We start from the raw sequence: 25,047 nt of genomic DNA, 5'->3' as shown, positions 1-25,047 counted from the left end.
TTTAATTTGGCCAAAAATGTGGCATGAAGTTCCACTTATAGTAAGATTAGAGGCTGATTATTTAAAGTTTCAAAAGCAGTAAAAAAAAAAACAAATCAAAAACAAAACCCTGGCTTTTTACCCAATTGCAATGATAGAATTTTGACACAAGCCTAAATATTTTAGTTGCCACGCTATCTAGGTTTTTACTTAATTTTGATGTTGTTTAATTTGTAAGATATAACTTTGGGTAGGCTGGAGATGAATATAGGATTGTATGACAGGATTATAAAACAGATTATTTATTATTGTAGCATGATTGAATATCTTCGCTAGATGAGTTAGCATGTAATCAAGTTTTAATAAATAAGACTATTTAAAGCAGAAGCAAATACAATCAGATTTAAACCATTATGTGTCCAACCATATTAGCCAAAACAATGACACTGACAATCTTCGACATACACAGTGTTGGAAGGGACTTATTCCTGTTAATAGTATAGTAGTTGAGTTATGCTCTCATAAACAAAAGAATGGGATTGCTAACTCTTGATCTAGTATTCATCTGACCAGTAAGACCAAAATGCACCTCATATAAGAGTCATATAACTTAGTAGTACTTTTAAGGGAGTGTGATGGCTTCTCGATGCAGGCTATTTCAAAAAAGTTGAGAATACCAACTTTGCAGCAAGGGCATTTATTTCCAATATTAGTGTTAGGAGTTAGCAATCTGTTGATATTTAGGAGAGTTGTGGGTGGATCCTTGGACCAGTGGCAGATGACCACGTCCCTAGAGGAAGATCCCGAGAGGGACCACCGGTCAGGCTCAGAGTTAGGAGACAGACACACACTAGTTCTTTTATTAGACAGTATACTGAACGACCAGAGGTGGCAGTAGTGAGCTGGAATGCCCGGCTGGGCTGTAGTCCCTCAGATACTGGAACAGCGATCCCTGGAGGCTGAGCTGTAGAGAAACTGAAATCTAGTGAGTAGGCAGGGTATGCAGAGTTCATGTACCGAACCTGATGGTAACCCTCACACAATGTCTCATAGAAGCCCAGGAGCTGGAATGGATAGGCCCTCGAGGAGCGAGTTCCTGGTTCCAGGGAAAGCTCTGAGAGAGCGATGGTAACTCACTGATGTAGTTGGCAGTGATGACTTCCAGGCAGAAGAGAATACGGAGCAAGTCTGGGAACGAGGGCCCTCGAGGAGCGAGTACCGGTTCCAGACTGTCACCTGAAAAACAAAGGAGAGAGCAAGGTCCCCGAGGAGTGGGTACTCCTGGTAAGTCCGAGGAGGCAGAGTAGCTAAGGTAGAGTAACCCGTTGCTAACTCGATCTGTTAGCAAATTCTAAGACCTTATATATCCGTCACGGGTGATGTCATCTCAGGGGGATGCCCCTGAGGTTCGCGCCATCGCCGGTACTTCAGTTGGGGCTGCGCCGCGTGCGCGCCTCTAGGCCTCCAGGAAACATGGCGGGTTGCAGCGTCTAGCCGATCCGGGGACGCCTGAGGACTTCAGCAGAAGGCCGCCGCAGCAGCCAATCTTCCTGCGGGCGAAGAGGGAGGCACCAAAGAGGTAAGGAGAGCGGAGAGAGGGCGTCGGGAACCAACGGACACAATAATTAGGCAATGGTAAATCTATAATTTTTCCATAATAGTTTTTTATAATTTTTCCATACTGGGTCAGACCAAGGGTCCATCAAGCCCAGCATCCTGTTTCCAACAGTGGCCAATCCAGGCCATAAGAACCTGGCAAGTACCCAAAAACTAAGTGTATTTCATGTTACCTTTGCTAGTAATAGCAGTGGCTATTTTCTAAGTTAACTTAATTACTGGCAGATAATGGATTTCTCCTCCAAGAACTTATCCAATCCTTTTTTAAACACAGCTATACTAACTGGCAACAAATTCCAGAGTTTAATTGTGCGTTGAGTGAAGAAGAACTTTCTCCGATTAGTTTTAAATGTGCCACACGCTAACTTCATGGAGTGCCCCCTAATCTTTCTATTATCTGAAAGACTAAATAACTGATTCACATCTACCCGTTCTAGCAGCCAGTTACAGCTGATTCACCAGAATTTTGGACTGGCACAAAATCGGAGGGAAGTCCCAGTGGCTAGCAAAGCAAATTAAGAGGAAGCGTGCGCACATGGATGCATGCACTTTTTTTTTTTAAAATCTACCTCTAAGATCTCAAAATAAAGGTCTGTTGACTGTTCCTACCATACAAAGTACAAATCTGACTCAAATAAGAGATTGTATGTTTTCCATAGCAGGTCCAAAGCTTTGGAACCCTCTACCTGAGATGCTACATCTGATACCAGACAGAAAAAGATTTAAATGTGAGTTGTAAAAATGGCTATTCAGAAATGCAAAATACCTAACCTAAAAACACAAGAATGAAATGAACTACAATAACAAGACAGACAAGAGATTTTATTTAAAGTATAAAGAATAAAACATGAGAGAACACAAGAATCTTAAGACAATGTACAGATATATTTATTGTATTTTCCAGATTTTTGCCTGTATTCTTAGACAGTCAGTAAGCAATCTAATATGTTTTAGAACATTGCATTTTCATTCAAGAAATGTTAATCCCTGCTTACAAATACCACATAGGTAAACTGTCTAGATCTGCTGATTGACAATTATGAATGTTACTTATGTAAACAGTTGTGATCATTTAATGGAATGACGGTATATAAAATGTCTAAATAAATCTTGAGATCTGAAATTTTTTTTTATATGCATCTAAAAACCAAATTCAAACTATCTATTCCAGCTTCCACCAACTAGCACAAAGTAGTAATTAAAGACAGCAACTATAAGCAATCATAAGTACAGGTGAATGATACAGGTAAATAATGTTGCACAATATTAACTGCAAATAAAGTTTCACCTACTTAGTGTACACTGATCCATCCATGTCCCACCAAAAGAAGGGGTGTGAGACAACTCATGACTCCCCCACACCAATAACCAAAATCGTAACCCCCCTCTAATTTCCCAACAGCTACCCTCCTTTCAAATCTCAAGTACCCTATCTAAACTATCCAAAACCCCAAAATATGCAGCATATAGGCAGTGAACATCTGACATAAGAAGAGTTATGCATTTTTCAATAAGTGAGGATAATGTTGTTCCCAGCCATTTAAAGATAGAGATTTCCCCAGCAGAACTCTTGCCCTTAACAATAATTGACCCTAGACACAACACAAAGAGCCATGTAGAATTGGTACCCACAGACTCACAGTCAAGTTCATTTTCCAGCCTGGCCCAGCAATAAAACAGACACGAATGTGCATCTTTAATCCAAGAAAAAAATATTAAGATATATATATATATCTATATATAGATATATATATAGATATATATATATCTATTTTAAACAAATATCTCCCCATGATAGTTGCAATTTGGGCTTTCTCCATTATTTTCTCGGCAAAGGTCAGAAAGTATTTGGGTGAATGAAGCCCTCACGGCATTGAAGTACTGGAAAGAAATCCATCCTTGGCTGATTTTTTTCCATGAGAAGGTGGATGTTTATATTTTGCCTGCTTTCATCTGCAGCTAATTTTCATCCCACCATGGTTGTGGGTAGGAGCTAATCCACTTTTTAAACAATTGTAAATCTGGAGATAATGTTTTGTTTGACAAGAGTTTGCATGCCAGAGAAGGAACCATTCAACTTTCAGGCCTCCTAGTAATCACCACAATTAAGCCCAAGCTAATTAACATACCTTCAGTCACCAAAGGTGTGGATGAAAAATTATGTTAACCAGCCTTCTAATGTTTACCGAGCTAGATCAGCAAACTAAAAACCTACTTACCATTTCCTAAACATCATAAAAGCAGCTCAATCATCATCATAAAAGGCATATTTCAACTAAATGCCCTTATGATGGGCAAGGTGGAAGGGAAAATAAAATCTCAGAATTATGGGTTCTCACTTATACGGGAACACACTATCTATGCATATGAAATATGATTTTATTGGATCTTAATGAAAATAATAGTCTACAGAAGTTTTATAATCTTATGTACAGCTTTATTGTTGCTGCTTTAAAAAAGTCAGTGAGAAAGAACAATCCCATACACACATACAAATCAACCAAATAAAACTTCAATTAAACCTTTTCAAAGGATTTCGCAACAATGAAGATGCAAAAGCGTAACAGAAATGCACATTTTAATCTGTAAAATAATCTATAAACAGAGATTTACTGAACAGAAAACAAACCAATAACATGTATCGCATCTGCTCATAATTATTTGGATTATTCCTTTACGCAAACAATATTTTAAGTTGTCTTTTCTGTGTGACAGACTTTTAAATCAGTAAGTGGTCCTGTTTATAATGATTAGGCTTCACTTATTATCATCATCATGATTTGTATAGCACATACCAGATGTACACACACACAAAAATCAAGGCTATGAATTAAGATAGCAAGACCACGACTGAGAAGATTTCAGGTATGTGGATACTAAACAAGGATCGGTTTCATATATGCCAATACTCTAGATTTATAAAATGTATAACCTAGGGGGCCTGTGATGTCTTCCAGATGCTAGAAAGTATTTCCTCTTCCCTTGCCCTACTATAAGTAAGGAAAAGATGAAATGGGGTATTGTATAAAATTTTTACTAGGAAATAAAAGGAGAATATCAAACAGTTGCATTTACTTTCTCCTACTACCAGGTTGACTATATATTTTACTGAGAACAAAGAATGCATTTATTAGCCCCTGTGTTAGATATTATGGGGACATATTTTTTTCTTTAATTTATAATGAGTTCAATGTTTATATAGAAAAATATGATTTATTTATTTAGGGTTTTTATATACCGACATTCTCGATATAAATATCAAATCAGGTCGGTTTCCATAGAACAAAACTGTCGCGGGTAAGGCGTTACATTAAACAGAGTTTTGAACAAAAGACGTAAATTCATTAAATATTAAATATAAAATAGACAACAATAATTCGTCAAATAACATGAATAAATAATAAGATTAGCTACAAATAATTGGTAGGTAAGGTTGGAATGTACTGGTTGGGGTATACAGGTGACAGTGAGCACTGTTGAAGGGCATAAACATGGGAAGAGCATGAGCTAGTGAGCTAATGCATCAACAAAGGGGTCTTTCATAACAAGTGGACTGTCCAGATAAGGCGTGTTCGGGCCCTGAGGGTACATGGGTGGTCGAGTACTTTATATTGAGCTATTTTGCTCTTTGACCGGTGTCGGAGTGTTCCTGCGATTCCGGAAAGGCTTGCCGGAAGAGCCACGTTTTTAGGTTTTTCTTGAAAGTTAGATGGCAAGTTTCTAGTCGAAGAACCGGCGATAATGAGTTCCAAAGGGTGGGCCCGGCTGTGGAGAGTGCTCGTTTAGTTAGTGAAGTTTTAATCGGGGGAGCATGTAAAGAACCTTTGTAATTATATCTGATAGGTCTTTTTGATGTGTGAAGGCGGAGTTGCGAAATAAGATTTAGGTGGGCGCTGCCCATAATATCCTTGTGGATCATTGATAATGTCTTGAAGGTGATTCTGGCTTTTATAGGAAGCCAGTGAAGGTAGTGCAGAATTGGTGTGATGTGGGCTCTTTTGTTGGTGTTGGTGAGTAACCTCGCCGCAGTGTTTTGTACCATCTGTAAGGGTTTTATAGATGAGATCGGAAGACCTAGCAGTAGAGAATTGCAGTAGTCTAACTTAAAGATGCGAACAATATACCTGGGCTCCAGGCACAAGAAATAAAGATCTGCAACTTAAAAGGTAGAGAATCAGTTTTCATTGGATGACACTATGGGGCCAATGTAATAAGACCCGTGACAAACAGGCGCTAGTTATGAGCACGGGTTTTGATTACCACGCGCAGCTAAAATTGGCGCTTCCACGGGAAGTAAAAAAAAAAAAAATTACGCAAATGGTTTACGCACAGAAATAAGCGGCTGCATCCCCGCTCAAAACCCGCACCGATAATTTGCGCATAAAAGTGAGCGAGAAAATGGGTCTCCCTATTAAGTGAAAGTAGGACCCTGGAAAGTATTTTTAATATTTCAAATATCTGAGCTGCAGAAAACATGGCAAATATTTTCATGGATGTTAATTCACACTGGCATAGAAGCGAGATAGGTGCTCAGCTGGGCACCAATCTGGATGCTCGGGTGCCAACATAGGCACTCAGCTGGGAGAGAATATGGACGCTCTGGCAACTAGAAAGGCACCTAAGCAAATGTTGCCGCTCAGGTGCTGAGCTAGACGCTTAGTTGGTCCTGAATCTATATGATCGGGTGCCCAGAAAGGTGCCTAGCTAATTACCAATCTTGCTGCCTAGGCGCTCTTCTGGCCGTGTATCTGGTTGCTCGGGCGCTGAGCTAGGTGGTTTTCAGGAAGCTTGGATGCAGACATAGGTCCCCCTGAGTCGGTGCTGACACTTAACTTGTGCCCTGACCGTGGCGGTAAAAAAACCCGCATTACAAAACCTGCACTAGCATTAGCACGGCTCCCTGCAATGCCTATGATTAGCTAATTGCCTCCTTTGCTTGCCGTTAGCATGCAATCGCACAGGAAAAAGCGCGGGTCTGTAAGCACGTTCGTACATGTTTTCTGGCACACAAAACCCTTATTATATCCCCGTATAGGGCTTTGCGCAGGAAAACGCACATGCTAACACACATACAGGCGTGCATAAACCCATGGCAGCTTCAGCGCACCTTATTACATCGGCCTCATATGAGTGGTATTTTTTTTAGAAATGGATGTTTTATTACAACCAGAGTTTGTGATTTTTGTAATAATAACAACTGTTTTAATACATTAGAGGGCAAAGGGGGTCCCTGCAGCCAATACCCATTAGGGAAGATGGTGTCAGATAGCCCAACCAGGAGCGAGACTTCAGCCTAAATATGCACGTGAGCGAGGCCAATAAATGGAAGCACTGGCAGAAGGACAGATGGTGGGGGGTTTCCCAGGCCCTATCAGTGAAAAGGTAGCAATGCTACAGACAGCAAAGGACTGGTATGGGATCCCAGGCCCCACAAGCTGCAAATGATGTCGGAAGCCAAGGCGGGAAGACACTAGGAGGGGGAAGAGATTGAGAGGGGTAGTAGAAGAGGGGAGAACCAGAGTAGGTAGATGAGGGAGAAGGGAGGGGTAGCAGGGGAGCCCAATGGGTAAGTGAGAGGGAGGGCAGCAGTGGGAGAGTGAGAGCGGAGGAGGAATGAAGGAGGTTGAGCAGTTGGAGAGGGGATGGAGGAGGGAAGCTGGGGAGAGGGAGAATGAGGAAAGAGGGAGCAGTTGGTGGGAAAGAGTACCCATGCCCCCACCCTCTACCATCCCCCATGTGGAGGGAGGGAGGGAGGGAGAAAGAGCGATTGGTGGGTATAGACTGTGGAAGGGGGAGAGAAAGAGACTTGCATGACAGAGTGGTGGTGATGGTGGGGGTCTGGTTGGGATGGACCATGAAGCAGAGACAAAGAATGAGAGATTTGTGGGGAAGGGAGAAGGATTGAGACAGGCCCACATCATAAAAAGGGAGATGTGGAGAGAGTTTTAGTGCACATATCCCTCCTAATTCTCTCCCCCCCCACCCCAAAATGGTATTATATATATATATATATATATATATATATATATTTTTTTTTTTTTAAGAAAATCATCTATGATAGGGAAACCACCTTGTTAGTTCGATCTTGGCAGGGTCCATTGACTCTCTCCACACCTGCCTGTTACCAAATTCCATACAGGAAGAGACAGGACACCCCCACTCCTAAAGCAAGAGGTACCGCTACAAACATTTTGCACTATTGTCACAAAGTGCTGGGAATGTATGGCATCTCTTAGACAGAAGAACCTTCTAAGCAGCAAAGAAACTATCTAAGAAAACTGGCACCAAAGTTATTCAAGTGCATTAAAAAATAAAAATTCTTCTATATTAGAGTGGGACAAAAGCTCAATATAATACCTGTACTTCAAGTTCTACAATATCCTGCATTCATAGAAACTCACCCAACAAAGGGTGCAGAGCAGAGCAAGGGCACGTCCCCTTACCATTCACTATTAAAAAATAATAATCAAATTCTGGCGACACCTCATTAACAGCAAAACAAACTCCCTCCACTACCAGGAACATTGATAATACAAAATCCTACAAAAAAAATGCACTTGGGATCTATAGGAAGGCTGCCATACTCAAAAAAAATAACAATCCTACATATAAAAAGGCAATACTGCAAATATTACAACAGGTCCTAAAACACCAATTCACCTCCTGTAGGAAAACTGAACAAGTCTAGCTGCTGTAGGTCTCTATATAGAAACTACATGCTAGCAGAATACCTTACCTAAGCATGCAAAACACAGACAAACCCTTGCCAAATTCAAAATAAAGAGACCATAAAATATAAATATAAACACGCAGACAAAAACTGAACTGGAAACCACAGTGCAACAATGGATAAACAAAAACATCGCATTCCTCATAAAACATCAAACAATACAATGAAGAAATATAAAGTATCAATAATAGTGATAACATCCTTGGACCATAGGTTGGGAACCACTGCTGTAAAGAAACTGAGCAAATAGTACCGATACTAACCATGAGGAGGTAGAGAAAAACTGAATTGTGACATCTGCAGATTACTACAGCTAAACATCTGAGATTGTATGAGTGCTTGCTGCCATAATACCTATATTATATGCTCAATTGAGTATATCACATGATGGGCTGAGGTGAACATAAGTTGGCATTCATTTTCAATTTCAATATGTGGACAGTATCCAAAGGAAAGGAGCATGCGGGGACTTTCAAGGTCTATGAGCAAGCTAAATGTTAGGGATGTGCAGAGCAAAAGTTTATGTTCATAAGTCCATAAGTCGAAAGGGGGGTCAATTTCGGTCAATAGGGACATATGGAGAATTCCATAAGTTGAGTCTATGTCCATATGTGCAAATAAAAATTTAAACCCCTCACCCTCCTTAATCCCCCCCCCCAAGACTTACCAAAACTCCCTGGTGGTCCAGCGGGGTCAGGACGCCATTTCTGATCTCCTTTGCAAGGAGCACGTGACGTCGGCGTCATGTCGGAGTGACGCGGCATCACGTGATTCCCCGCGGGTTCGCTCCGGGACCCTCGTTCGACCCAAAAGGAACTTTTGGCCAGCTTGGGGGGGGCGGCGGGGGGGATTAAGGAGGGTGAGGGGTTTAAATTTTTATTTAGGATCAACAATCGCGATTTCCAACGTATTCAACATAGCTATGTTGAATAAGTTAAATCCGATCGTTTTCGCCTCATCACTTTTTTAAGTTAAAAAACAAAAATAAGTTGCGTTTTACATTTAAGTTCAAAACGAATGCACACCCCTACTAAATGTAATTCACAAAGGATCTGAGATTTATCAGCTCTGAGGTATATAGAGTACATTAAATGGTCGCCTGATAGGTACTGAGTTTCATGCGATGAGTAAGGTGATAGAAGCAATGAGACTTGAAAAACTTCACTAATTGTATTGTGCAAGTACGTCTTGTTGGACATGCCAGAAGATGGTAGGATTGATAATTACTGTTGACTATGGTTAAATGCTCACAGATTATAATTTTCTTTTGGGAGGGAATCAACTAGTGGGCCAATTTCACATATTTTTGAAATGACTTCATTGTGATAAGCACAAAAACAATCTTACACAGTGATTAACTTAATATTGTGAGGTATGCTGGCAATAGTAAGGCTTCTATGATTCCTGCAATCATATAACTTCTATTGCTTTATAATTGTTAGTTACTAGTACATGCCAGTTTGATATGTATTATTACAGTATATCCTTTGTATAAAGTTTGTGGTAATACGGGGATTTCTGATGTGTCTATTGGAAGGGGTAGGTTCAGTGGGGGTCCACATGTCATAATGCCTCTATATTGCTCCATGGTGAGACCACACCTTGAATACTGTGTACAATTCTGGTCGCCGCATCTCAAAAAGATATAGTTGCGATGGAGAAGGTACAGAGAAGGGCAACCAAAATGATAAAGGGGATGGAACAGCTTCCCTATGAGGAAAGGCTAAAGAGATTAGGGCTGTTCAGCTTGGAGAAGAGACGGCTGAGGGGGGATATGATAGAGGTCTTTAAGATCATGAGAGGTCTTGAACGAGTAGATGTGACTCGGTTCTTTTCACTTTCGAATAATAGAAGGACTAGGGGGCATTCCATGAAGTTAGCAAGTAGCACATTTAAGACTAATCGGAGAAAATTCTTTTTCACTCAACGCACAATAAAGCTCTGGAATTTGTTGCCAGAGGATGTGGTTAGTGCAGTTAGTGTAGCTGGGGTTCAAAAAAGGTTTGGATAAGTTCTTGGAGGAGAAGTCCATTAATGGCTATTAATCAATTTTACTTAGGGAATAGCCACTGCTATTAATTGCATCAGTAGCATGGGATCTTCTTAGTGTTTGGATAATTGCCAGGTTCTTGTGGCCTGGTTTTGGCCTCTGTTGGAAACAGGATGCTGGGCTTGATGGACCCTTGGTCTGACCCAGCATGGCATTCTTATGTTCATTGTTTGGAGACATTTGTTCTTCCTCCCTTTGCACTACTTGTCAGAGGTCCTGAATTAAGAAAGTTCTTTTATCAGCTAAACTCACAATATTAAATTTTCTGAAAACAACCAGCTTCACTTTCTCTTACCTTTTGGAAAAACAAAATGCATAATTTATTAATTATGAAGCATATGTCTAGTAAATCTCAAAAAAAAGAACATGATTTTGAATATTTTGCTTCTTTATAGTTTGATGCTTTCACATGTGACCAGAAGTCAGATTCTAAATTACTTTTAGTTGGATTTGCATTTTTAAATTAATTCTCCTTATCAATATCTTTTTCTTTTTAGCCTTTGCACCTTGGGCTATCCATGTATTTGTTCGTAATATGGAATAAAAAGGGAAAGGGTAGTTGGGGTGGAAGATGATACAGGGTATCTTCATTTCATTATGCTGCATATCCGTATACAGGGTGCAAAAGGACCAATTGTTTAATATGCCTTTGTTTATAATTGTCACAACTTTAATAAGCATATTTAAAACTAAAATACAAGGAAAGAAAGGAAAAAAATAATAGTAAAGTAAAATTACAGATTACAAAAGTACAAGAACAAATCTCAGGTTTTTGTAGGCAAGTGACCCAATACCCCTCATGCTCTCTTTATTCGAAGGTGTGTAGTCCCATCTCACAGCTCCTATTGTCTTGTGGGGTTTTGGTGCTTTTTTGAAAAAATTATGGCCCCATAAATCGTAACATTTAATACTCAATTTTTGAGACTCATATTTTTGGGAAAAATAAAAAACGAGAATTCAGACCAATGCATAATGATGGCTGTATTAAGGATGGGGAGGATTCTACTATTCAGATTTAGACTTTGATGCCGGTTTCATTTCTAATATACTGAGAAATTACTACTTACCTGATAATTTCCTTTTCTTTTCTTTAGACCAGACAGATGAATTCAGAACCAGTGAGTTATATGCACTTCTACCAGCAGATGGAGACTGAGCAAAGCTGACATTTATTTATTTATTTATTTATTTATTTATTTAACAGTTTTTTATACCGACCTTCATAGTAAATTTACCATATCAGATCGGTTTACAATTTAACAAAGGGAAAAACAAGAGTAACAAATTCACGTAACGAAAGATAACAATAAGTAGGAATAAGTCAAAAAGTTACAATCAACAAGGGGAGAGAACTTGGAAGCTTGCAACAAGCTGGAAGGAAGATTAGGCCGGTAAAATAATATTACCATAGAGTGTACAAGTTAAAACTTAAGGACGGTGTTTTAACCTTAATGTCTCTGAGTCCATTTATTTTTTCTTTGAGAAATGGAGTGCCAGACCGAGTAGGAATGAAGGCCAACTATTGAATGTCTGGTTCAGGGAAGGCTTGTTGAAAGAGCCAGGTCTTAAGACCTTTTCTGAAAGTTAAAAGGCATGGCTCCAGTCTGAGGTTTGATGGGATACTGTTCCAGATCGATGGGCCAGCTATCGAAAAGGCTCTGTCTTTGGTCGTAGAGAGGCGTGAGGCTTTAGTGGGGGGAACATTCAGAGTGCCTTTGTAAATGTCTCTAGTTGGTCTGATAGAAGACATCTGACATCACAGTATATATACTGACATCACAGTATATATACCCCTGCAGTGACATCAGCTGGCCGGACAAGGAGCAGCCATGACGTACCCCTCTCCCAAATGCCAGGGGTACTGTTAAGGACCAGTTAACCTTTACCAGGTACTCTGCAGATGAGTACAGGAGGCGGAGAAGACTTACAAATTAGGGGCCAAACACAAACACCAGCAGGGTCTGCATGAGATATCAGTGATCCACTCTGTCGAAGGCCTTCTCCTGGTCTAAGAGACAAAAAAAGCCACCAACAGGGCCATCCTACTACAAACATTAATCAGGTCCTGGACTAAAAAGATGTTATCAAAGATCGAGTGGCCCGGCACCAGGTAGGAATGGTCTGGGTGTATCACCTGCTCAAGCACGGGTCCCAGCCTCAGCAAAAGCGCCTTGGCTATGATCTTATAATCTTTGCACAATAACGAGACCAGCGCCAGTTCCGCAGGTCACGTGGATCCCCTTTTTTGGGGAGCAGCATAAATACGGCATGGCAACATGACAGCAGTAACTCTCTGGTCTCTGGGGCTTCCACTAGGACCTGCAGGAGATCAGGTCCCAGCAGATCAAAAAGTGGCAGAAAAATTCTACCGTCAGGCCGTCGATACCTGGTGCTTTGTTGTAGGGCATCTAGTTCAGGGCAGCAGAAATTTCTGCCAGACTCAAGGGCTTATCTAGCTTGTTTCTACTGCCCTGGCTGACAGCGAGAAGCCCATCCCACAAGGTCTTGCAGTTATTGGGGTCGACTGGATCCAGAGAAAAGAGGGTCAAGAAAAAGTCCCTGACTGCTGCCCAAATCCTCTCTGGTTCCGTGAAGGGGGCCCCGTTGGCAGCCACCATGGAGGTGATTTGCTTCTGGGCACCCCTCCTCTTCTCTAACCTGTAGAAGAAACACGAGCTGCAATCCATTTTCCGAAGGAGCTGGATTCGAGACCTCACATAGGCCTCCCGACTTTGCCGCTCCTAGAGGTGATAGAGGGTGCGCCTTTTCTCCACTTACTCCTTTCAGAGAGTTCTGCTTCGAATTCCAATTCCTCCCCTGTTGGCACTTGATCGCTCGGGTTTGCTCTCTGTTGATGCATCTGGCATAATCTTGAAGAGCCGTTTGAGGTAGACTTTCCCCACATCTCACCACTGAGTTTGTGAGGCAAAGTCCGCCCAAAGTCCCACCCAGAACTCCTGGACTGCCGCCACAAAACCCTCCTCCTCCAGTAAGGAGTTGTTGAAATACCAGTGGGTGGCCTGAAACCTGGCCAAGTCGAGCCTCACCATCACGGTCACCAGGCGGTGACCCGAGAAGGCTGCCGCTTCAATGGCACTCAAAAGGGCCCTTGACTCTTAAGTAGCCCATGACATAGAGTCGGTCAATCTGAGAGCAGCTGATTCGTCCCTCCAGCACTCTGACAAAGGTGGCAGAGGTGGAATCAGCCAGGTGATGTTGGAGAAGTAGGTGACCATCTCCCCCAAGCATGCGGCAGAGGTGCCATGTTTTTCTCGACCACTTCAATTCACATCCTCGAGGGTACTGTAAAAATCACCCCGAGCACCACCTCCTCCATCGTATCCAAGGTTTCCAATAGGGCTGACAAACGGCAAAAGAATACCCACCTTGCGGGTTCATAGGTCAGGGCATACACATTGATCAAATGGATCGTGCAGCTTTCAACCCGGATCTGCAAGTGTAGCTGTTGCGTTCTTACCTCTGTTACCGGATCCGCAAGTATAGCTGTTGATCTGCCTTACCTCTTTCTTGGGCAAGATAGCTGCCTCCGGTGCCGAGTGCCGAAACCCTCGGTGTCTCCAACTCAGCATGGGCGTCCCAGTCTGCATGCTCCGTCCCGTGGCCTCCTAGGGCGTGCGCACACGTTGCCTACACTTAAGTTCACGTCATGGCGGGAACCTTGGGGGCGTCCCCACCACATGACGGGTATTTAAAGCCTCCACTACGCTACCATCATTGAGTTAGCAAGGACTTCAGTTTAGCTACTCTGACCGCTCTAAGCTGCTCGCTTAGACGCCTCGGTACCCTCCAGGGAATCTCGCTCCTAATGAAGTTCTAGGCACCCGCTCCATGGGGGCCACCTCTCAAGAACCTTGTCCACTCTATTGCTCTTTCCAGCATGCTCCAGCAAAAAGCAGTTCAGCTTGTGGAATGGGATTAAACAGCGTGAGCTCACTTTATTCCTGGTTCTCTCTGAGGTGTCCACAGCAGGGAGCTCTTCCTCAGAAGAGCATGGGGAGAGCCTACCCTCTGTGGGCTCTAAGACATCCCTCTGTTGCTTGCTTTGGTCTTCCGTGTGCCCTCCCCCTGGGTCTGGCTGTGTTGTTTCGGTTAGTCCCCTCCTTGGATATCGTGTCAGAGGTTGCTGTCCCTGGTGAAAAAGGGTTGGGGTATCTGCCTCTAGGATGGTCATCTCATCCCCAGTCACTGTATTACTCTTTTCCTTTCTTGTGTCGGACTCCCCCCCCCCCCACTGGGGTCAGGAATTCTAGGGGTAAGCCCTGGAATAGAGCCAGGATCCTCGCCTTTACCGAGCATTGTCCTTGAGGGGGTCCCCTCCTCCTCCCTAGCCACTGCAATAAAGTCTGGCAATACCGCCAGTGGTGGAGGGAGGAGAGGGGGAGGATTACCCCTGAGGATTTTGTTAGTGGATGTTCAGTGTTACCGTCTCCTGAGTTATGCTTAGGCAGGAGAGCCGTGAAATCTAATTCTGGGGGTAATTCCTCTCCCCATCCCGGAGGCAATGACAATGGGGAATTCGGGAAGTCTCATTCTAGCTGGTCCATCCCCATTGCTAGAGTGGCGCTACTACTTTCCCTTTCCGCCACCATTCGGGTGTGGGTTAGGTGTTGTTTCCTACTGCCCTTGGGTATTTTTGCCTGCTCTGTCTCCGATCCTCTCTTTTGCCTCTTGCCAAGGCTCGCTTTCTCAGAAATAGGAGGATCAGGGGAGCTCACGGCTTTTTAGATTATGTATCCCCCAGCCAATGTGTTTAAATCTCTTGGCAGGGGTTTTTGCTTCCGCTTCCTCCTCGGCCTCACATGGTTTTTCCCATTCCTGTTCGTATAATTTGAGCGGCATACCCTCCCTCTCAGTCAGGGCCGTGGACTTTATTTTCCTTTTTGTTTCCTCTCTACGGTTTTCTGCCCCTCCTTCACAATTTTGCGTGTGGGATATTCTATCTGGTATCCTAACTTTTCAGCTGAGGGGGCCTGTAGATAGGGAGGGATCAGAGACCATTACCTCCGCAATGACAGAGCCATTTGAGGTGGCTTTCTCTTTCTGCTGCTGTCGCCAGGCGTTCACTGTTCTTTTGGGGGTTGGGGCTTCACCAATGGTTGCATTGGGGCTGGGGCCCTTCCTCCAGACCTGGGCTACCTGTGGGGCAGCTTTTTTCATAGGACTGTGTTCAGAGGGGCTCAGGGCTTGCTGGTAAGGGGCCAAGGGGGTCGCTGTGCCTTAGCTGTGTTCTTGGCTACAGGACAACCTTTTCGGGTATCTCCTATTCCCCTACAGTTGTAGCACCTTGCCTAGCCTGCTGCATAATAAATGCAATACAGGTGACCTTCGAAGGTGATGGTGAACCACCCCTCAGCCTAGATTGGGGGTTCCTAGATTCTTAACTAGGGTGGGTTCTGTATGATGGATCCCACCCATGGGGGCAGTGACAACTGAGGCCGATACTTTGCTGGTGGGCTGTGTTTATCCCTCCCAGATTGAGTGGGGTTTGGGCATTCCCTCCCAGAATGGTTCATGGTGGTTGCATCACCCCAGCCGGGGCAGTTGCAATTAGGGCATTTTCCCCCAGGACGACGCATGTCTGATGTTCTATTCCTCCCATGTCAATTGGAGTTGGGGTGTTCCTTTCCAGGGTGGAACACGGGATCTGTGCCAACCCTCCTGCGGCTACTGGAGTTGGTATGCTTTCCCCCAGGGTGGTGCCTGATTGCTGGGCTAACCCTCCCTGGATAACTTGGGTTGGGGTTCCTCCTTCCAGGGCTGCGCTTGGTTATTCCACCTGGGGCAATTGGGATGACCTGCTTTCCTTCCAAGGCGGCATTCAGGTAAGTGTACCCATTTCCCCCATGGTGGCTGGGGTGCTCTTATTGCCTCCCTGGATGACATGAGGTGGTGGAAACCCATTTTTTTCTTCTTTGAGGGCGCCGCTATCTGTGGCAGTTGCCATGGGCCCGCCAGATGTGGGTGAGGCCATCGGAGCTCCAGCTAAAGCAGTGTTGATACTCGCACTCGATGAAAGGCTTATTGTAGTGATTGGGGTCATCAGTCCTGGCACCCGTGTGGATAGTGTAGCATGGATGCTCTTAGGGACTGCAGTAAAATAACACTGTGGTATTACTGTGATAGTGTTTGTGGGTATTAGCGTATATTTAGTGCCCCCCTGGAGGCAGGGAAGAATTTTCTGTCAGCCCAAAGTTTTTGGGGGTGGTCAAGACACTTTTAATGCTGGGGACTCTCTGAACTTGTCTGCCATGGTAGTGGTGGTACAAGGAAACAGCGTCATAGACTTTGTGTTATTGGTCTGTCCTGGTGTAGAAGTTATAGGTAAGACTCATGAAAAGTCTTTCACTGCCATGGCCTGTTGCTGAGAGCTGCCTCGGGCTAACGGAGCTGGGAGCAGCTGCACATATGTAGTAGGCTGCATTCTTGCCACAATTGGGCCTATACCTAAGGCTGATGGGGCTTGTGTGATATGCCCTGTGGCTTTTAAAACGTCCTGTATAGGGGAGAAGGAAGAAATATCTGTGCCCTCTTTTTTGCTTTTTCGTAGCATTATGCTGAGGAAACTTAGCACTTTGTAAAGAGAAAAAAAAATGTTTTTTGTTTTTAAACACACACAGGGAGTTAGGGAAGACAAGGGGAAGGGCTTAAAAAAAAGTTTGTGTGTTGAACAAGCTTTATCTCGGCTCTAAGTAGAATAAGAAACAAAACACACAGGAAAATGGAGGAAGAATGGGTGAGACAAACAACTAACACTCACCAAATGACTAGGGGTAAAGAAGGAGAAGGGCTCCTACTTCTAAAGAGCAGTGAACCTGCTCTAAATTGAAACTTAGTAGGGAGGGGTAAACCTAATGGGAAAAAAAAAAAACCTCAGGCAGGGTAAAAGGGAGTTGGACTAGAAATGAGGGCTGAAGGAAAGAAATAGATACGGAGAGTTTTGTCTGCTCCAAACCAACAGTGAAAAAAAAAAATTATTTGGAAGGGGATGGGAGGAAAAGGAAAAACTTTTTTCCCCCCCCCAAAAGGTTGCAGAGCTGCCAAACTGTACCAGACTGTTGTGTCCGTCGCTGCTCGACGCCCTCACTCCGCCCTCTTTACCTCTGTGGCGACTCCCTCCGGGTCTGATGGATGGCTGGCTACCACGGCATCTCCATGCCGTCTCTTTCCGGCGTCCCCGGACCGGCTCAAGGCTGCAACTCTGTCATCTTGTCCTGATGCCTAGGGGGCGCGCGCACACGCGTCCCGACTCTTGTACCAGCAAGGGCGCGAAACCTCAGGGGCGTCCCCCTGAGATGATGTCATCCGCTTTCAATATTTAAAGGTCTTTGATAATGCTAACAAATCGAGTTAGCAAGGATAAGGATAAGCATATGGCTACGTACTCACTTCGGCTATCCAAGCTACTCTGCCTCCTCGGATTTACCAGAGGTACCCGCTCCTCGGGGGCCTCGCTCTTTTTCTTTATTTTCAGATTACAGATAGGAACCGGTACTCGCCTCTCGAGGGCCCATGTTCCTGAACACTCTGAAGATTCTCTACTGCCTGGAAGCTATCACTGCTACAAACAACTGTGAGTTACCATCGGTCTCTCAGAGCTTTCCCTGGAACCAGGTACTCGCTCCTCGAGGGCCTAATCCTTTCCAGCTCCTGAGCTTACTTGAGACCTTGCGTGAGTTTTGTTATCTAGTTCTATTCATGAACTCTGCCTACTCACTTTCTATAGTTTCTCAACAGCTCAGCCATCCTGGAATCGTTGTTCCAGTACCTGAGGGACTACAGCCCTGCCGGGCATATCAGTTCACTACTGCCACCTCTGGTGGTTTCTAATAACCTGTTTAATAAAAGAACTAATGTGTGTCTGTCTCCATACTCCAGCCTAGCCGGTGGTCCCTCTCGGGGTATCCTCCCAAGAGCATGATCATCTGCCATCGGCCCAGGGATCCACCCACAACTATATCAGATTCATTACAGATTGCTACTCCTTAGCAAGACGATATCTGAGACACTACAAGATTACTGACTCCTCCCTCTCCAGGAGCACGCTACACAGAGCTTTCTCTACAGATTGCTCCTCCTATCTGATTGCTCCTCCCATCAAGCATCTTCTCCATAACAGATTGCTGACTCGAGCAGATATACAACAGATTGCTACTCCCTAGCAAATCGCTAACAGATCACTAACACAGATTCCTCTCTCAGCCAAACCAGAAAGGCATCTGATTGGCCTGCACTGGCCAATAGAATGCCTCCTTCCTTTTCCCTGCCCTGTGACCAACTGGAGGCTTCCTTTCTTCTTCCTGCCCCTGCAGACCAATGGTATGCCTCCTCCCATTTTCCTGACTGTGCTGGCAGGAAGAAGGAAGGAGGCCTCTTACTGGTTTGTGAGAATAGGAAGAAGGGGCCATGAGAGTCATAGGCTGCACCAAGGTCATACCCATCTTACCATGCAAAAGTGTGATGTCCAGGAACAGAGAGAAATTCTGAACTGTAGAGGACCTCTCAATGTATCTCCTCAAACCTCAGGCACATCTAATTAAGAGAAGTCTGCTCCTGCTGTGCAGATATCAGAATGAAATGGATACTGAGCCAGGGCCTGCTCCTGATGAGCATATAGGATGAAATGGAGACTGAGCCTGTTCCTATTGTACAGATATCAGAATCTTCTGGCTTAGTAAACTGTCATTACTAATGTGTCTTCGCGTTTTTCTCACTGCATGCACAGAACTGCACTTTCATTATTTTGAAAGGCAAAATTACAGCAAATGACAAGAGTTTCTCCCTAAATATTTTTTCCTGATGATGTGTAGACACTGGGAGCAAGGCAACCTTATCTGCAGTTGGCAAGAGAGACTCTGATTCTTTCCCTGCCTTGTGCTTCCATGACCATGGCTGTGTCGGGACAAAGACAAAGTATGTGGGAAATCGCATTCTGTCAGTGTGACCAGTAATGTTTTACCTTAGAATTGAATATAAATAGCAAAAAACAATTAAAAATAGCAGGTATTTCTGGAAAGGAGGGTGTGGCACCTTATACCCCAGACAACACCGATCATAGTAGCATTGCCCAATGCCCAATCTTGCTTTTTGCACATTATTGAGCATATAATACGGACATAACCTTTAGCGTGAAAAACAAAACAAAACAGGAGGAGGTTGCTGCTATTGGTGAGGTGGGGGTATGTGTATATTTCTGTGTACGTATATATGAATGGGTGTGTGCATGGGGGAGGGAGTATATCAGGGGAGGGGAAAGAGCATGTTTGAGAGTGAATGTGCATGCATTTGTGTAGGAGGAAGAGAAGTGAAAGTATGAATGAGCATGGGTGTGAGGGTAAGTGGGCATGTGTGTGCAAAAGGGAGAAGTGAGTATGTGTACGAGTACGTATATGTGGGAAAATGAGGAGTAAAGGTGTGAGTGAGCATGTGATGTGTCAGAGAATGAGAGCAAGTGAAAATGATCGTGTGTGTGAAAATAATTGTGAACGTGTGTTAGTATGAGAATACGTTTGCCCCCCCCCCCCTTCACTGTAATCTCAGGGTGACTGGAAATCACCGCAAAAGAGCAGGACAAATTAAATTTTCTTCCTTCCTTTCTCCTTCTAAAACTTTAAGCAATTCCCAGTAGGGAGATGCACGTCCACTATCTGCTGGAGACAGAGAATATTAGCAGACTGTCACTGCAGGGGTATATATACTGTGATGTCAGCTTTGCTCCCTCTCCATCTGCTGATAGAGGTGCATAACTCCCTGGTTCTGGATTCATCTGCCTGGATGCTAAGAAATTTCTCTATATAGAACCTCCTGACTGAAGTCACTTATGTTAAGCTTGCTAGAAAATGTTAATTATACCAGCAGAATAACAAGCTACAAAGAAACTACTTACCTTCCAAGTATAGTTTAATTTAAATCTGTAATTTGTTTTATGAGCACAGTGGTGCAAGAGCTCTCCAAGTGGCCAAATACCTTCTCATATCTTTCCAAGCTGTGCAAACTACAGCAACAGTCGCCTTCTGCTGTTCCTACAGTCTCTGATTGGCTGTTGCCGGTGAGTCATCACACGACGACTGCTGGCAACGTTGCCCGGCTGAGTGTAGCAAAGAAAGAAAAAAGTACTAGCAACAAAGATGGTTGATAACATTCAACAGCCCATTTCCCCTGCTCATAACTAGCCCAACCCACATAACAAATTTTTTGCCACACAACGGTAAAAAAAAAAAAAAAAAAAAAGACCAAAATGGGCTGGAAATAGCTCAATCTAGCAACTCCGCCAACACCGCGGAAAGAGGAGGGCAGTGTTGCGCGCATGCGTGCCAACACAGAGACGCCCTAGGCTTCCTGCCGGCGAGAACCTCAGGAATCTAACGTCCGCTTCCGGTCTCGAGGTGACTAATAATGCTGCGCAGGCGCTTTGTAGCTGTTGCTGCTTCTAGCGCAGGTACGGTGCACCGTAGTCTCTCTTGACTGTAGAGAGCAGACAAGGTTTGTGTTTAGAAAACAACATTGGGCGCTGATAAAATAGCTAAAGGGTGGTAAACATATTTAAATATTTGCATTGCATTAGTAAATAGTATTTTTTAATTTCATGACTATTCTGAATGTTCGCATTTCGCATTGCTGGGAAGGGGCATGGGCAGGGGTGCGGCAGCTGTTTGAATCCAGTTAGAAATAGAAGGCCCAAGGCGTTTATGGAAGGACTCGGGGCACAGAAGGTGCTCTGAGATCAGCAGGAGCGGGAGCCGCCTCTGTATGGTGGTGGTCCTGGATTGAACCGGTGCTCGGTTTTTGTGCTCGTCGATGAGGAATTGAACATTTCTCTGTAACTGGTGGGCTTGTGGCATGAGGTTGTCATAGTATGTGAAGCTTGAGTATGATATTGTGGCTCTGTAAGTCAAAGGCTGTGAAGCATAGATGTATCTTTTTCGGTTGTGGGATAGGGTTGAGGGTGGTGCCCCCCCCCAAAAATGCTTCATGCTCGTGTTGAATTGGCTCCTCTTGCCTATCCCACCGTCAAAGAGTCCTCCGTATGCGTTACACCTCCCCCCAACACTGAACAGTTCAACTACACCTATGCACGAAAGTTCTCTTGATAAGCTTGGACACTGTTGGAGAAGCTGATTTTACTTATGAAAAGAGAGATTTGGCTTTTGCCTTCTCTTTTTTTGGTCAGTGGCTCAAGGAGTAAAGATGCAAGCATTGCCTTCCTCCCTCCTGTACATTCTTTCTTTGTCCTATAGTGTCCATTGCTATTCAACATCAAAACATCCCCCCTGCCCTAACTGAATGCTGGTTAACTTGACATCCTACACATTCATTAGTGCAAATATGGGCTTTTAGGCAGTTATATGCATGCGATTTCCTGTCATTTTTTCAAACTATTTTTTCTGGTTTGTAATCAAAAAAAGTTGTTTTGAGCTGTCATTGTTTCTCTGTTATAGCTGGAGCTTGTGCCTATAGTTATCATTGCCAAGTGTGAAGCAGTGTATTGATTAAAAAAAGTGATTGTTTTTCATTTTAATAACTGGCTAGTTTTGAAGTGACTTTGAACTATCAATTTTGCAGTCACCTGGCAATAATGTCAGCAGCCTCAGCTTGGGCTCCAGAGGCCTCTGCAGTAGTCAATATTTTGAATCAGCTGGCAACCATGTATTGTGCTCTCAATTTTTTCAAACTGTAAAGCCCTGGGCACCACACTACCTCTTGTTACAAATATTGTTAGTTTTTTTTGATTCTTTGTTTTTCTCGCTGTACTTGACTTATGTAAAGTGTTGTTAGGGTTTTTATTTTGCCATGTAATAACATCAGATTAGAATAGGGATTTGGCAGGTTAATTGTATTTTCTCTATTTGTTTTCTTTTTTATTATTTTTAGGTAATTATTTATGATTATGCATAGACCCAATTCTTAATCTACGCAATTTTATTTTATTTTTTCTTTTTACTATTATTTATTACTATTTTTCTTTTTACTACTTTGTAAACTGTTTTGGCCAATTATCTAATTGTTAAGATGGTATAGAAATATTTTAAATAAATACAGTGGGGAGACCACACTGGGTGGCTCTTCTTGTCTTTAGTAGCCAAACAGCTTACATAGAAATATAGAAGTGACGGCAGAAGAAGACCATACGGCCCATCCAGTCTGCCCAGCAAGCTTTCACAGTTATTTTTCTCATACTTATCTGTTACTCTGACAGCTGATGTCAGGGCCCTTACTGGTAACTTTTTGGTTCTAATTTTCCTTCCACCCCTGCCATTGATGTAGAGAGCAGTGCTGGAGCTGCATAAAAGCCTAATTGGTATGGGGTAGTAACCGTCGCCATAAGCAAGCTACTCCCACACTTATTTGTTTACCCAGCCTGTGCAATTTAGTCCTTGTTGGTTGTCTTAATATAAATCCTCTTTTCTTCATCCCCCTGTCATCGAAGCAGTGAGCTGAGCTGTATATGTATTCAAAGTGAAGTATTGGTTCGGGGTAGTAAGCGCTGCAACAAGCAAGCTACTCCCACGCTTATTTGTTTACCCAGACTATGCAATTCAATCCTAGTTGTTAGTTCTCTGAATGTAAATCCTCTTATCTTCATCCCCCCAGCCGTTGAAGCAGTAAGCTGTGCTGTATATGTATTCAAAGTGAAGTATCAGGTTTAATTGGTTAGGGGGTAGTAACCGCTGCAACAAGCAAGCTACTCCCACGCTTATTTGTGAATGCAAATCCTTTGTCCCACATTTCCTCTTGCCGTTGAAGCATAGAGCAATGTTGGAGTCACATTAACCATGTGTATGTTTATTGAATAAGGGTATTAATCACCAGGAAGTAGCCGTCATTCCCGCAAGCCACCCCCATGCCTCTTGCTTCATTCACATTCTCAAGACTTTATGGATCTACAGTGTTTATCCCAGCCCCTCTGAAATCCTTCACAGTTTTGGTCTTCACCACTTCCTCCAGAAGGGCATTCCAGGCATCCACCACCCTCTCCGTGAAGAAATACTTCCTGACATTGGTTCTGAGTCTTACTCCCTGGAATTTTAAATCGTGACCTCTGGTTCTGCTGATTTTTTTTTTTTTTTTTTTTGTAATGGAAAAGATTTGTCATTGACTTTGGATCATTAAAACCTTTCAGGTATCTGAAGGTCTGTATCATATCACCCCTGCCCCTCCTTTCCTCCAGTGTACACGTATTTAGATTCTTCAATCTATCCTCATAAGGCATTCGATGAAGATCATACACCTTTTTTGGTCGCCCTTCTCTGGACCGCCTCCATCCTGTCTCTGTCCCTTCAGAGATACGGTTTTCAGAACTGAGCACAGTACTCCAGGTGAGGCCTCACCAAGGGCCTGTACAAGGGGATAATCGCTTCCCTTTTCTTACTCGATATTCCTCTCTGGCAGCCCAGCATTCTTCTGGCTATAGCTAACGCCTTGTCACATTGTTTCTCAGACTTCAGATTGTTGGACACTATCACCCCAAGGTCTCTCACCTGCTCCGTGCACAACAGCCCTTCACCGCCCCCCCCCATCAAATACATTTCTTTTGGATTTCCACACCCCATATGCATGACTCTGCCACTTCTTGGCATTGAATCTCAGCTGCCATTAACTTCGACCAGTCTTCCAGCTTCCTTAAATCCTGTCTCATTCTCTCCACTCCTTCCAGCGTGTCCACTCTGTTGCAGATCTTAATAGCATCCGCAAATAGACAAACCCTTACCTTCTATCCCATCCGCGATGTCGCTCATGAAGATATTGAACAGGACCGGTCCCAACACCGACCCTTGCGGGCACTCCACTCATCACCATTCTGTCTTCCGAGTAAGTTCCATTACCATCACACATCGTCTTTCTGTCCTTCAACCAGTTTGCTATCCAGGCACTCACCTCCCAAGCTTCTCGTTTTATTCACTAGCCTCCTGTGCGGGACCGTATCAAAAGCTTTGCTAAAATCCAAGTAGATGACATCGAGCGCTCCTCCTCTATCCAATCCTAGTCACCCAATCAAAAAAGTCAATCAGAATGTTCGTCTTGACAGGACCTTCCCTTGGTGATGCAACCATGGTGCCTCTGGTCCAGCAATTCTGCTGCTTGTAGATAATTCACTATTCTTTCCTTCAGCGACTCCAATACTTTTCCACCCACCGAGGTGAGGGTAACAGGCCGTGTAGTTTCCAGCCACCTCTCTGCTCCCATTCTTGTGAAGAGGGACCCACAGCCACTCTTCTCCAATCACTCTACGTCTTCTACCTTCTCATGGGCTTTTCCTCCTTTTTTGTCTTTGTCTACTCGTATATGCCTGCCTGCAGTCCTTTCTACCTTGTCTCTCATTAGGAGGAAATGAGATGCTGAGGTGGTTGATTGCAGGTGGGGTCCAGCCATTGGAAGAGTGTATCTGTGTATATGCGGAATGATGTCCTCTTCTATAAGCTTCTTGCACCTTTTGTGTTTCCTACCTGTTTTATTTTGGACAAGTTTCCAGCTTTTGCTCTCAGGTGAGCCCTCTGCTCCTGTTGATTTGTAGCTTGACAGCACAGTTTGCAGGCTGCTCTTGGATAAGGGTTTTACGGTGCATTGGCAGTGCCAAGGTATTTTGCTGGGGTGAGGGAGGTCTTGAGAAGTTGTTGTGAAAGGGCTGCCTGTGCTTTAAAAGTCTGGTTTCATG

At 43.8% G+C, this 25,047-nt stretch overlaps 1 protein-coding gene across 3 annotated transcripts in view; it reads left to right on the top strand.

The window, feature by feature from the left end:
- The first annotated feature begins 20,760 nt into the window (after positions 1-20,760).
- ACVR1 (activin A receptor type 1) overlaps positions 20,761-25,047 on the top strand; it is a 231,441-nt gene continuing 227,154 nt past the window's right edge. The window contains exon 1 of one of the 3 annotated variants that reach the window (XM_029605532.1): positions 20,761-20,876. The gene's annotated coding sequence lies outside the window, so the exon portion shown is untranslated. The remainder of the gene's footprint in view (positions 20,877-25,047) is intronic. The other 2 variants (XM_029605534.1, XM_029605533.1) reach the window with 2 other exon arrangements.

Source organism: Rhinatrema bivittatum, chromosome 6, assembly GCF_901001135.1.
Source record: "Rhinatrema bivittatum chromosome 6, aRhiBiv1.1, whole genome shotgun sequence".
In the NCBI taxonomy this organism is placed as follows: Eukaryota; Metazoa; Chordata; class Amphibia; order Gymnophiona; family Rhinatrematidae; genus Rhinatrema; species Rhinatrema bivittatum.
The sequence above is the reverse complement of the archived record's forward strand: the minus strand, read 5'-3'. Positions and strand labels throughout refer to the sequence as shown.